Source organism: Loxodonta africana, chromosome 6 (assembly GCF_030014295.1).
Source record: "Loxodonta africana isolate mLoxAfr1 chromosome 6, mLoxAfr1.hap2, whole genome shotgun sequence".
NCBI lineage: Eukaryota > Metazoa > Chordata > Mammalia > Proboscidea > Elephantidae > Loxodonta > Loxodonta africana.
Window position 1 is genome coordinate 11,728,211 of NC_087347.1, and position 15,289 is coordinate 11,743,499.

General features: G+C 45.4%; 1 long non-coding RNA gene across 1 annotated transcript in view; it reads right to left on the reverse strand.

Moving 5' to 3' along the window:
• Window positions 1-15,272, reverse strand: part of LOC111752758 (uncharacterized) — a 54,392-nt gene extending 39,120 nt beyond the window's left edge. Inside the window, exon 1 of the long non-coding RNA XR_010322209.1 lies at window positions 8,255-15,272. This is a non-coding gene — a long non-coding RNA (uncharacterized LOC111752758). The remainder of the gene's footprint in view (window positions 1-8,254) is intronic.
• Between the last annotated feature and the right edge of the window lie 17 nt (window positions 15,273-15,289).

Below are 15,289 nucleotides of genomic sequence, written 5' to 3' on the forward strand. Positions count from 1 at the left end.
AAACCTAACCATTTGTGACAAATAAAAAGAGCACATTAGGCACACAGAAGCAAGCACAAATGGGGGAAAGATGGATGCCAGTGGAGATTGCCAGAGAACTGAGGAATGTCAGGGATAGAGTAGCTAAGACAAGGGTTTGCCCCCAGAGCGGGCAGAGAGATAGACTTCCTCTGGAGCTGGAGGCCTGAGTTCAGACTTCTAGCTTCCTAAACTGTGAGCAAATAAATTTGTTTGTTAAAGCCATCTACGTCTTTCTGCTACAGCACTGAAAAACTAAGACCGATGCTCACTGGGGAGCTTGCAGGGCCTAAACTATGTGTAGGCCTAACGAAGTTTTCGTCCTTTCCCTTCTTCCCATATCTCCCCCTCCAAGTCTAGATAAAGATCCCACAAGCTGAGGGATGAAGAAGTCAGAGAGGAGAGCAAGACAATCAGAGACAGTGAGGGTGCAGAGGAGAGGCCTGGGTCGCCTCCACTCCATCACCTAAGGTTGGCTCCAAAGAGGAGATTTATTTCAACCCCTCGGAGATCTGAGAGGAGAGGGAGGTTGGGCCCATGTGCAAAGGAGGTGACCCCAAACCCAGTGTACAATTCTAGCCCATCCCATCTTCTGAGTTTTCTAACTGAAGGCTAAATGGAGAGAATATTTCTAAGGGAAGAATGACCAGGGAGTCCCACGTTCCACCCCTGCCTGATGCCTGGTGAGAAGGGCTTCAATGAAACCACCCAGAGAGCTTGCTATGTGTCCCCTTCTGTTGGGGTGGGGGCCCTGTGATGCAGGTGTGTGACGAGCTCCCAAGGTTGTGGCTGGAGCTGCCTGCTTGGACCACAAAGCAAGGAGAGGTGACTGTGCCAGGCACAGCCCAGCTGCTGGAGTTTGTAGAATCAAAGGATGTGTGACCAAGAGACAGAAAGGGCCACATAAACCAGAGACTCTATCAGCCAGAGACCAGAACTAGATGATGCCCGGCTACCACCCATCACTGCCCTGACAGGGAACACAACAGAGAATCCCTGATGGAGCAGGAGAATAGTGGGATACAGATCTCAAATTCTCGTAAAAAGACCAGGCTTAATGGTCTGATTGAAACCAGAGAGACCCTGACAGTCATGGTCCCTGGACCCTTTGATAGCTGAAGATTGGAACCATTCCCGAAACCAACTCTACAGACAGGGATTGGCCTGGACAATAAGATAGACAATGATGCTGGTGAGGAGTGAACTTCATGGTTCAAGTAGACACATAAGACTATGTGGGCAGCTCCTGTCTGGAGGCGAGATGAGAAGGAAGAGGGGGACAGAAGCTGGTTGAATGGACATGGGCAATACAGGGTGGAGAGAAGGAGTGTGCTGTCTCATTAAGAGGGGGGCAGCTGGGAGTATACAGCAAGGTGTGTATAACTTTTTGTATGAGAGACTGACTGGATTTGTAAACTTTCACCTAAAACACAACAAATAATTCTGGAAAAAAAAAAAAAAAGGATGTGTGAGTGATTCAGAAGCTCACCTGGTTGACTTCGATCCAGCCCAAGAAGGCTGAAGCTGGAGGAGGGGCCACCTGCACTGTGGTACAGCAGGAGGTGAGGTAGGAGAACCAAAGACTTCCCTGGAGTGTCTCCCCAACAGAGTGGAAACAGATAACCAGGGCTGGTCTGACCCTCCTGCCCGTCTCTCCTCCCTGCCTTCCATCAACACCCCCATTGCTCATACCCTGGGGAAGCCTGAGGTAGCCTAGTGAGAGGGAAGGGTAAAAGCAGAAGGTAGGTGTTTGGATTGAATGGTGCCACCCACCTCCCAAAACAAATGTGGAAGTCCTAATCCCTGTACCTATGACTAGGACCTTGTTTGGAGATAGGGGTTTTCTTTCGTTACGTTAATGAGGTCATACCAAAGTAGGGTGGGTCCTAAACTTAATCACTCAGAAGTATCTTATAAAAGGAGCCAAAGTGACGTGGACACACTTAGACGGGGAAGAGGAAGACGGACAACAGAGACAGGCACATCTATAAACCCAGGAATGCCAAGGGTTGCTGGCAGCTACTAGAAGCTGAAATAGACAAGGAAGGACCTCCCCTTAGGGCCACACCCGGAATTCCACATTCTAGCCTCCTGAACTGTGAGAAAATAAATTTCTGGTCTTTAAAACCAGTCCCTGAGTGGCCCAATTTGTTATGCACTTGCCTGCTAGCTGGAAGGTTGGAAATTCGAGTTCACCAAGAGGTGCCTTGGAAGAAAGCCCTGGTGATCTGCTTCTGAAAAATCAGCCATTGAAAACTGTGAGAAAATAAATTTGTTTGTTAAAGCCATCTACGTCTTTCTGCTACAGCACTAAAAAACTAAGACCGATGCTCACTGGGGAGCTTGCAGGGCCTAAACTATGTGTAGACCTGACGAAGTTTTCGTCCTTTCCCTTCTTCCCATATCTCCCCCTCCAAGTCTAGATAAAGATCCCACAAGCTGAGGGATGAAGAAGTCAGAGAGGAGAGCATGACAGTCAGAGACAGTGAAGATTGACTCAACGGTAACTTTTTTTTTTCCCAAAGCACCCACTTGTGCTATCTTGTGTTACAGGAGCAGTAGGTAACCAAGACAGTACCAGACCAGAGAAGAGGCTGTCCAGACTCTCCCTGTCCACTGCACAGCGGGTCTGAGATAGTAGAGGGGAGCAGCTTTAGCGTCAGGTGAAGTTTCGAAATTCGACTATTTTTCATAACTAGACATTTTAACGACTGAAATCAGCTTTTTGTAGCTACAAGTGCCTTAAGGAATTTTTATTATCTTGGATTAACCAGAAAAACCAAGTAACCCACTCTAGATTTCATCCACGGTTGGGAGAGAAGCAGCCCCACAGGGCAGGTTTGAAAAGGAAGTGGGGAAGAAAGAATTAAATTGTTTTCTAATTATACCCTACAAGGCTCTCTTGCTCAATAAAACTGTTATACAGCAACAGAGACAGTTCTGGCTCATTTAAGCAGAAAGGAATTTACTGACAGGACACAGGGTGGGCTGGAGAAATGGGCTCAGCAATTGGCAGGCAACAAAGGGAACCACAGTCCAAACTAGGCTGCAGAGCCACGAAGAGGACTGCCCCCCCACCTCCCTGCCACCCCAGGACTCTGGGCGTTGCTGTCACCAGGCCTCTGCCAGGATGTCCCGCTACCTGAATCACTTGTCCTCGAGTCATGGTTCAGGTAGTCATATGGACTGGCTGAGCCTGGACCACACACCTGATTCCACCTACAAGGTGGCTGGGAAAGCCACATTCTGGCTCCTTAATAGGAGGGACCACTGCCTCCCATCAAAGCTCCTTTTGGTGGGTGTCTTAGTTTCTTAGTGCTGCTATAACAGAAATACCACAAAAGGGTGGTCTTAAGGAACAGAAGTGTATTTTCTCACAGTTCAGGAGGCTAGAAACGTGAATCCAGGGCACTAGCTCTAGGGAAGGCTCTCTCTATCTGCTCTGGGGGAAAGCCCTTGTCTCAGCTTCTGTGATCCCCGCATTCCTCGATTCCTTGGTGATCTCCATGTAGCCTCTCTGTCCCTCATTTATGCTGGCCTGTCTTTGTGCCTAATCTGCTCTTTTTACCACTCAAAAGTTTACAATACAGCCTACCTGATGTGGCCTCGTTAATGTTACAGAGAAAACCCTATTCCCAAATGGGATTACATCCATAGGTATAAAAAAAAAAAAACCAGCGCTGTCGAGTCGATTCTGATCTGACTCATAGCAACCGGGGTTAGGATTCCAACGCATCTTTTGGGGGACACAATTCAATCCATAACATTCCATCCTTTGCCCCACCCTCCAAATTCATGCCCTTCAGCATGCAAAAATACATTCACCCTCTCACAGTGAGGAAGACATCAAATACGGGAAGGCCATTTGGATGCTGAGCCCTGTGGGGGGAGAGCCACAATATCTACCCCTAGAGTGAACCCTTCATTAACTCAACTTAGAAATGAAGTAATTACCGAGTTTACCCAGAAATGACCAAGATTACATTTTCTGCCACCAACTAAATGGAGGTTTGAAAAACAGATTGTTATAGAAAATAGATGATTATAGAAAAATAGTTTTTTGCACGGTCTGAGTGTGTGGCCATGAAATTCATGCTCATCCTTGAGACAAGAAAGAAATGAATAAATGAAGTGTCTGGCATGAGAATGGTGCAGGACCCGCAGTGTTTCGTTTTGTTGTACGTAGGCTTGCTATGAGTCAGGACTGACTCACAGCACCTAACAATGAACAACAGATAATGAAGACACCCACCCTCAGGAAAGTCAGCCCAGGAGCCAGGCCTCTCATGCCCTGCACCCAGGCCCACTACCCACAGAAAGCTCACTTCTCTCCTCTTTCATTTATTCCTCCTCACCACCCTCCAAAGCTCAGTTGAAGCTCCAGGAAGCTTCCCCTGACCCCTGCTTGATCTCTCCTTCCTCTGGCTGCCTCCAGCCAGGTCTGAACCCCACGTGGGCACACCACATGAAAACCACACCATCAGAGCTGGAACAGGCCTTCGGAGTGACTGAATCCAATCTCTCCATTTTCTAAAACCCAGAACCAAACCAGCTGCCATGGAGTCGATTCTGACTCATGGTGCCCCCATGTGTGTTGGAGTAGAACAGTGCTCTGTAGAGTTTTCGATGGCTGTAATGTTTCAGAAGAGATCCCCAGGCCTTCCTTCTGAGGCACCTTTAAGTGGCTTCAAATCATCGACCTTTCCGTGAGTAGCTGAGAGCTTAGCGATTCGCACCATCCAGGGAGTCCTCCATTTTGTAAAAGGAGTAAATTGGAGACTAGAGACTGTATTACCCCAGCACGGCTGTACAGCCCCCACCTGTGGTGAATGGCAGACTTTACAGACATGGCCTCCTCCTCACTCTGGGGACACTGCATGCCCTGCTGTGGGTGGTCTGCCTCGGACACACAAGGCCTCCCCATAGGAGCATGCCCCCAGGGGGATGGGCTTTCTCCTTCCTGGAGCCCACACCAGGCACCCCAGGTGGGCAGGGCCCAGCCTCCTCTTCCCTCCTTGAGCACTTACTGAAGCTCTGTGACATCATAAGACTCCAGTGGGTGGTAGCTCCTTCAGGCACAGGGCTGAGAACCGTCTCCATGGAGACTGCCCAGGCGCTGGTTTCCATGGCAACACTTGCAGGAGGTTACAGAGCTTCCTATTTATGTCGACTTAAAAAAAAAAAAAAATTTTTTTTTCTTTTTTTTTAACATTTCCAACTGCTTTATTCTCCAGGCCAAATTCGGGCCTAATACAGGGCTTTCTTGCTGAAGTGGGTGACACTTCAAGGGCTGGAGGGGAAATGGGTGACACTGTGCGCAGTTAGCTGCAAGTGAGGATATCTCCTCAGCAGGCAGGCCTCCTCACTCCCAGGAGTAGGATATACATCCACCGACACACACACACCAGCGATGGAAAGAATACATCTCCATGATATGAAGGCTCTAAAGGCCTACAGCTCCTCACCATCCCCTCTCCAGAGGTAACTGATGTACCAAGGCTTCGAGCATCCTTCCAGAAAGAGCGTACAAACACCCATATAGCAGTCTTTTCAAAATTCTCAAACGGCATTGAGCTCTGTCTGTATTCTTGCTCTGCCACCTGCTTTACCCCAATTACAGGCGTTGGAGAGCTTTATACACCAGCACAAAGAGATCTGCCTCATTGCATGTAATGGCAACAAAATATTGTACTCTCTCTTTTTTTTTTTAACCAAGTTCCCAACTGAGAGACATTTGTTTTCAGTTTCTCGCTATTACAATAAATGTCCTTGTGCGTATATTTTTGTATGCTGTTTGAGTTTCTCTGTAGGAGAAAATGCCTAGCCGTGAAAATGATAAAACAACGATATTGCAGTTTAAAATTCGATATTGTCGGACCAATTTATTCTTATGACTGGTACAAGAGACCTTGTACATTCTTGAGAAGACTGTTATTGAACCAAAACAACAACAAAAACCCACAGAACAAATCATCCCAACTCATTCTGTGAGGCCAGCATAACTTTACACAAAAGCCAGACAAAGAGAGTAAGAGAAAGGGAAATTACAGGCCCATCTTAATAATAAACATATGCCTGAAACTCCTCAACAGAATACAAGACAGTACATCATGACCAAATTGGTTATTAATGTTATCCATATTAACAGATTAAAGGGGAAAATCACACGATCATATCAAGAGATGCAGAAAAATATTTGATAAAATAATTCAACATCCACCCCTGACTAAAAGTAACTCTCTGAAAACTAGAAATAGAAGAGAACTTCTTGAACCTCTGTCATGGATTGAATTGTGTTCCCCCAAAATATCTGTCAACTTGGCTAGACCTTGATTCCCAGTATTGTGGACTGTCCACATTTTGTCATCTGAAGTGATTTTCCTACATGTTATAAATCCTATCTATATGATGTTAATGAGGTGGGATTAGTAGCAGTTATATTAATGAGCAGGACTCAATCTACAAGATTAGGCTGTGTCTTGAGTCAACCTCTTTTGAGATATAAAAGAGATAGGCGAGCAGAGAGACAGGGGAACCTCACACCACCAAGAAAGCAGAGCCAGGAGTGCGTGTCCTTTAGATCTGGGGTCCCTGTGCTGAAAGGCTCCTAGACTAGGGGAAGACTGATAACAAGGAGCTTCCCCCAGAGCCGACAGAAAACCTTTCCCTGGAGCTGGCACCCTGAATTCAGACTTCGAGCCTCCTAAACTGTGAGAGAATAAATTTCTCTTTGTTAAAGCCATTCACTTGTGGTATTTCTGTTATAGCAGCACTAGATGACTAAGACAACCTCTAAAAGGGTATTCTCCTAACACCTGTTGCTAAAACTATACTCAATGGTGAATTCCCTACATAATCAAGAATAAACAAGACTTTTGGCTATCACTATGGTACTGGAGCTCCTAGCCAGGGAAGGACAAGAACAAGAAAGGTTTTAATTATTTGAACAAAAGAATTAAAATGTATTTATAATGAATACAATTACTTACATAGAAAACACAAAGGAACCCTCAGATAACTTATTAGAATAAGAATGACAGCTTGGCAAGTTTGCTGGATCAATATTCAAAAATAAATTACATTCTACACACTAGCAACAAAGAGTTATAAATCATAACAACAAATATAGGGGATGTAGGAATCCATCTAACAAAAGATTTGCAAGATCTCTACTAAGAAAAGTATAAAACTGTATTGTCTTGGTCATCTAGTGCTGCTGTAACAGAAATACCACAAGTGGATGGCTTTAACAAAGAGAAATTTATTTTCTCCCAGTCCAGTAGGCTAGAAGTAAGTGCCAGCTCCAGGGGAAGGCTTTCTCTCTCTGTTGGCTCTGGAGGAAGGTCCTTGTCGTCAGTCTTCCCTTGGTCTGGGAGCATCTCAGTGCAGGAACCTCAGGTCCAAAGGTTGCACTCTGTTCCCTGCGCTACTCTCTTGGTGGTAAGAGGTCCCCCTGTCTCTCTGCTTGCTTCTCTCTTTTATATCTCAAAGAGATCGGCTTAAGACACTATCTAATCTTGAATATCTCATCAATATAACTGCTGCTAATCCATCTCATTTCATCATAGTGATAGGATTTACAACACACAGGGAAATTGCATAAAATGGTGGACAATCACACAATACTGGGACTCATGGCCCAACTAAGTTGACAGATATTTTGGGGGGACACAATTCAATCCATGACATTCTACCCTTTGGGCCCCCAAAATTCATGTCCTTGCCACATGTAAAATATATTCACCCCACCGTATCACAGCAAAAGTCTTAAATCAATTTTGAGTTCAAAATCCAAAAATTCTTCCTCATCTGTGAAATCTAGAATACAGATAGATTATCTCTTCCAAAAGTACAATGGCAGAACAGGCACGAGCTAGACATTTCCATTACAAATGGGAGAAATTGGAGGAAAAGAAGGAATAACAGGCACCAAGCAAGTCAGCAGAACACATTATATTAGCCCTCAAGGCTTGAAAATAACCCTCTGTTCTCTGAGACCATTTACACAACAGCCCTGCCCTCCAGACTCTAGGTATTGGCCACACTCTGCGGATTCTGAGTGGAGGCCCCTCGGCTCTGGGCTTCAGCTCCACCTTCCAGGCCCACTGGGACAGCAATTCTGCTCCCTCTGCTTTAGGCCCACCATTCTCCTAGTTCATCTGAGTGGCAACTCCACCCTTAGAAACACCAGAAGCCATAGCTCTACCCTTTGAAACCCCAGAGGTCGCAGCCATACCTTCTGAGACTAAGGCAGCTCTGCTTCTTGTGTTCCTTGTCTCTTCAGCTTCTGCTTCCTGGTATCTTGGCCTCTCGGCTCCTTGGGCCTCATACCCACATCTGCCCTGCTGGGGCAAGTGTTCTAAAACTCTGTAGCTCCACAGATAAGTGCCCGGAGGCACCATACTCCACCAGGAAGCCTTCTGCGCACAGGAACTCAGTTCTCTAGCTCCGTGGGTTGGCTCCAGCGCCATCTCGCGCTGGTCTCCTGGTTCTGCTGCTGCTGGTTCTCTGCTGCTGCCGCATCTGTGCCGCTGCTGGTTCTCTATCCATTCACAGTTTCAAAACTGCTTCGACATTTTAGGTATCTGTTACAGCAGCACCCCGCTTTCTCAGTACCAAATTCTGTCTTGGTCATCCAGTGCTGCTGTAACAGAAATACCACAAATGAATGGCCTTAATAAAGAAAATTTTATTCTCTCACAGTTCAGTAGGCTAGAAGTAAGCACCGGCTCCAGGCAAAGTCTTTCTCTCTCTGTCAGCTCTGAAGGAAGGTCGTCATCATCAAGCTTCCCTTGGTGTGGGAGCATCTCAGTGTAGGAACCTCAGGTCCAAAGGACACGTTCTGCTCCCAGCAGTGCTTTCTTGGTGGTATGAGGTCCCCATGTCTCTCTGCTTGCTTCTCTCTTTTATATCTCAAAAAGATTGGCTTAAGACACTATCTAATCTTGTATATCTCATCATTACAGCTGCCACTAATACATCTCATTTCATCATAGTGATGGGATTTACAACACACAGGGAAATTGCATAAAATGGTGGACAATCACACAATACTGGGACTCATGGCCCAGCTAAGTTGACAGATATTTTGGGGGGACACAATTCAATCCATGACATGTATTTACCAAAAGCCCACTGCCATCGAGTTGATTCTGACTCATATTGACCCTATAGGACAGAGTAGAACTGCCCCAGGGGGTTTCCGAGGAGTGGTTGGTGAATTCAAACCGCCGACCTTTTCACGTTAGCAGCTGAGATCTTAACTGCTGTGCCACCAGCTCTTCATAAAACTGTATTAGAAGATATTAAAGATCTAAATAAATTTTTTAAATACCACGTTCATGAATCAGAACACTCAATATTACAATGATTTCAGTTCTCCCCAAGTGGATCTATAGATTTAATACAAACCTGATGAAAACATCTACAGAAATTTTCATGAAACATGATGAATTGTTTATTAAATGTATATGCAGGAATAAAGGGCCAAAAATAGGCAAAACACTGCTAAAGTAGATCAAGGTAGAAGACTCGCACAACCAGATATCAAGACTTATTTTAAGTGTGGTTATACAAGGGATAGACCCAGTAGGACAGAAAAGAAAGCCCAGAAATATACCTCACACATTTGAACATTTGATCTTTGCAGACATAGACTCCATCTCAGTGAGGAAAATAAAAAAGTCCCCAAACAAATGGTTATCCCTACCTCACACCATACCTAGGAATTAAGTCCAGGGGGCTTAAAAGACTTGAATGTAAAATACAAAACTTTAAAACTATTAGAAGAAAAATATAAGAGAATATCTCTACAACCTTGGGATAAGAAGGATTTCTGACACGGACACAAAAAGTCCTAACTGTAAAGAAAAAAGCTGACATATTTGACTACACTAAATAATTTCCTCATCAAAGAGAATACAAAGAAAGTGAAAAGACAAGTCACACAATTAGGCAATTAACAGCAAAATAGATAAAGAATTGCATAAAACATATATATACATAAGGAACTCCTACAAACCAATAAGACAAACATAAAGCATTGTTATGAATTGAATTGTGTCCCCCCAAAAATGTGTGTTAATTTGGCCGGGGCATGGTGCCCAATACTGTGTGGTAGTCCACCATTTTGTGATCTGATTTTTCTTATGTGTTAATGAAGCAGGATTAGAGGTAGTCATGTTAATGAGGCAGGACTCAATCTATAGGGTTAGGTTGTATCTTCAGTCAATCCCTTTCGAGATATAAAAGAGAGACGCAAGCAGAGAGGAGAGGGACCTCCTAATGCCAAGAATGAGGAACCAAGAGGGCAGTGCATCCTTCGGACCCGGGGTCCCTGCGCTGAGAAGCTCCTAGACCAGGGGAAGATTGATTACACGGATCTTCCTCCAGAGCCAACAGAAAAAGAAAGCCTTCCCCTGGAGCTGGCATCCAGAACTCGGACTTATAGCCTCCTAAACTGTGGGAGAATAAATTTCGCCTTGTTAAAGCCATCCGCTTGTGGAATTTCTGTTATAGCAGCACTTGATAACTAAGGCAAGCATGTAACAAGAAAATTGGCAAAAGAACACCAACAGGGATTTTATAGGAAAGGAGATTTGAATGTCCAATAAACACAGTAAAGCTTGTTCCGCTTTAATAATAATCAGGGAAATAAAAATTAAAATAGTAATGAAATTCCATTTTACCCTCAACTGATTGGCCAAAATCCTAAAGGTTGTTAACATTAAGGGCCGCCAAGGATCAGGACAAGGAGAACGTCTATGCAGCACAGGTGGGAGTGTAAACTGGTTCAGTTCCTTGAAAAACAATTGGGTAGAATTCGCCAAGTTGAATATTTGCACACCATGTGACCCAATGATGCCACTTCCAGGCATATACAACAGACAACTCCTTGCACAGGTGCGCCAGGAAGTTGATATAAGAAACGTTCATGGAAGCATTGTGATTGCAAACAGTTAGGAACAACTCAAATATTCACTGTTATGAGAATAAGCGAGTAAACTGTACATTTACATAATGGATTAACATACAGCAGGAAAAATGAATTAAACACTACCATAGGCATCAGCATGGATGAATCTTAGAAATACAAGGTTGAGAAGAGAAAGTCAGTCAATACACATGTATTTTGTTGCCACCGTTATGTTCAAATCCAAGCAAAATGTCACAAGATACTATTTAGGGGTTCATAGAAACGCGGCACAACCATAAAGGAAAGGGAAACCCAGGATAGGAGTTACCTAAATTGGCTAACAAAAGGAAATTAGCTAATACGAGGAAAATGGACTTATTTTCAAGGCTGTCTTTAGATCTAAGAATAGAGTGTGTCTTCATCCAAACTCCCTGATGGACCACATTGCTGGGCTGAGGGCTGTGGGGACCATGATCTTGGGGAACATCTGGCTCAATTGACATAACCATAGCATAGTTTATAAAGAATATGTTCTACGTTCTACTTTGGCGAGTAGCATCTGGGCTCTTGAAAGCTTGTGAAAGGCCATCTAGGATACTCCACTTGTCTCACCCCTTCAGAAGCAAGGAAGAATGAAGAAAACTAAAGATACAAGGGAAAGATTGGTCCAAAGGACTAATGGACCACATCTACCACGGCCTCCACCAGACTGAGTCCAGTACCACTAGATGGTGTCCGGCTACCAACACTGATTGCTCTGACAGGGATCACAATAGAGAGTCCCCGACAGAGCTGGAGAAAAATGTAGAACAAAATTCTAACTCAAAAAGGAAGAGTAGACTTGCTGGCCTGACAGAGACAGGAGAAACCCTGAGAGTATGGCCCCAGATACCCTTTCAGCTCAGTAATGAGGTCACTCCTGAGGTTCACCCTTCAGTCAAAGATTGAACAGGCCCATGGAACAAAACAAGACTAAAGCGGTGCACCAGCCCTGGGGCAGGGACTGGAAGGCAGAAGGGAACGGGAAACCTGGTAATAGGGAACCCAGTGTTGAGAAGGGAGTGTTGACACGTTGTGGGGTTGTTAACCAATGTCATAGAACAATGCGTGTACTAACTGTTCGATGAGAAACTAGTTTGTTCTGTAAACCTTCATCTAAAGCACAATAAAAATAAATAAATAAAAATAATAAAGCGTGTCTTTTATGTCTGTCATGGAGTGGCCAGGTGGTGGAAATGGTTAACACGCTCAGCTGCTGATCAAAATGTTGGCAGTTGAGTACACCCAGAGGCACGTTGGAAGAAAAGCCTGGTGATCTACTTCCAAAAAATCAGCCATTGAAGACCCTATGGAGTACAGTTCTACACTGATACACGTGGGGTCTGAATCGACTCCATGGCAACTGACTTCTATGTCCCTCACAGGATATTGAGGCAGAGTTGGGGAAGGTTAGGGAGCTGGGGTGATGAAGTAGCCTCCAAATATGGCTGCCATTGATTCCTTCCATCCCTGAACACGCGTGCTTCCTCCTCCCACATTAAAAAAAAACAAAACAGTGGAGTTGATTCTGATTCATGACAGCCCCATGTGTCTGAGTAGAACTGTGCTCCATAGGGTTTTCAAAGGCTTACTTTTCAGAAGGAAATCACCGGGCCTTTCTTCGGAGACAACTCTGGGTAGACTCCAACTACTAACCTTTTGGTTTACAGCTGAGTGCGTTAGCCCTTTGCATTGCCCAGGACTCCCTCACCACATCTAAAACAAAGCAAACAAAACCAACCCCATTGCCACCCAGGTCGATTCCGACTCATACCAACCCTGTAGGACCGAGTAGAACTGCCCCATAGGGTTTCCAAGGCTGTGAGCTCTACAGAAGCAGACTGCTCCATCTTTCTCTTGTGGAGCTGCTGGTGGGTTCAAATCACTGAACTTTTGGTTAGCAGCTCAGTGCTTAATCACTGCGCCACCAAGGTTCTTTCCCCACACCTAGAGGTGGTCTGGAGCTCTGATGGTGCAATGGTTGAGCTCAGGCTGCTAAACAAAAGGTCGGCAGTTCGAATCCACCAGCCACTCCTATGGGGCAGTTCTACTCTGTCCTATCGAGTCGGAATCGACTCGACGGCAATGGGTTTGGGTTGGTTTTTTTAGAGGTGGTCTATTTCCCCTCTCCTTGAATCCAGGCTGGTTTGTGACTTGCTTTGACCAGTAGAGGAATTCATGCTCCGGGAGGGCTGGCAGCTTCTGCTTCCCCTTCTTGGTGCTCAGTTGCCCAGCTGTCGCCATGGCCAGGCTCGCCTGTTGAATGAGAGGTCACGTGTGAAGAGGCCAACTTGGATGCTCCAGCCCCAGCCAAGCGCCCAGCTGAATGCAGCTACCCCACGTGGAGCTGCTGTCATCCAGCCCAACTGTCAGCCCACAGAATCAGGAGAAAGAATACACTGCTGTTTCAGGCCACTGAGTTCCGGGGCAGTTTGTCAGCCGCGGCAAAGGGAGAGGAGTGTACAGGGAATTTCAATGGTCTTCTTGGCAGTCTTGTTTCCATGTACACACTGATCATTATGCTTCATTAACTCGCATACTAATCATTTACATATTGTTGTCCTTAGGTGCTGTCGAGTCAGTTCTGAGTCATAGCAACCCTATGTACAACGGAACAAAACACTACCTGGTCCTGTGCCACCCTCACAATGGTTGTTATGCTTGAGCCCATTGTTGCAGCCACTGTGTCAATCCATCTCATTGAGGGTCTTCCTTTTTCACTGACTGTCTACCAAGCCTGATGTCCTTCTCCAGGGACTGGCCCTCCTGATGACATGTCCAAAGTACACGAGAGGAAGTCTCACCATCCATGCTTTTAAGAAGCATACACGAGGTGAAGTCTCACCATCCTTGCTTTTAAGAAGCATTCTGGCTGTACTTCTTCCAAGACAAATTTGTTCGTTCCTTTATATATAACATACATAATACTTTATGGACGCTAAATGGAAACGCTGGTGGCATAGTGGTTAAGTGCTAACCAAAAGATTGGCAGTTTGAACCCACCAGGTGCTCCTTGGAAGCTTTATGGGTCAGTTCTACTCTGTCCTACAGGGTCACTATGAGTTGGAATTGACTTGATGGCAATGGGTTTGGTTAGTTTTTAGATAATAAATACTTCGTAATTTTAAAATATGATAAAATTGACTTGACATGCAAAAATGTACCTCCCTAGTTTTGATATTTTTGGAGCCCTGGTGGTGCAGAGGTTAAATGCTACAGCTGCTAACCAAAAGTTTGGCAGTTCAAATCCACCAGCCGTTCCTTGGAAACCCTATGGGGTAGTCCTATTCTGTCTTACAGGGTTGCTGAGTTGGAATCAAATCGACGAGTTCTTTCCTCTTTCCAGAATCTACCTGGCTATGTTGCCACGTTTAGGTTCCCAAAAGGTCTGATGTTGTAAAGTTTAAAAAAAAAAAATCCTGTTGGTATTTTGTGATTGGGTTGCATTCAGACTAGCTACTGTGAGTTCCTGAATGGCATCTAAAGGTTGGTGGTTTGAACCCACCCAGCAGCACCTCAGGAGTAGCGATCTGCTTCTGTAAAGATTACAGCCAAGAAAATCCTATGGAGCAGTTCTACTACATAATGCACATGGTCACCATAAGTCAGAAGTGACTCGATTGCAACAGGTTTGGTTTTGAGTTTAATAAAAGCAAACTCGAAGTGTTTGCAAATCATCTTTAGATTTAAGAACGAGGCGTGTCTTCACACTTTCACTGAGCCTTTTCCATCCCTTACAGGGTACTGACAGAACATTCTAGAAAACACAGGTGCAGGTACACACGTTGACCCTGGGGCAGGTTACTGGTCCCATCCCTGGGGTCCACATCAGCTGAGCCTATGGGCTGTTTCTCACTCTTCCCTTCTCTGTAGAACGTGGCCATCATGCCAAACCTCAGCCCAGAACCACCAAGAATGGCTACCAATTGTTTAGGCACCATGACAAGCACAGCAATGTCCTTGTACTCAAGGACGAGCCACGATGTCACCTGCTGTGTGAAAGGCTGGTGTGGTGTATAGGCCCTCAAAAGCAGCATGACCTTGGGCAAGTTACGGAACATCTCCAGCCCTTTACTCCTCCCTCACCTGGAACACCTGGACCGTGCCTGGCTCAGAGCCAGGTTCACAGGAATGAAGGGGATATCCTTCACCGAACCTGGCAATATGCCCATCTCCTTAAGGGCTGGACCCCAAGAAGTCTGCTGACCTCTCCACCACCCACAGCCTTAACTGAAGCCCACCTGAGCCACTCTCTCAACATACCTCCGCAGTCCACAAAATGGAGGTGCATCCCCCAGCCCATCGCACCCCCACCCA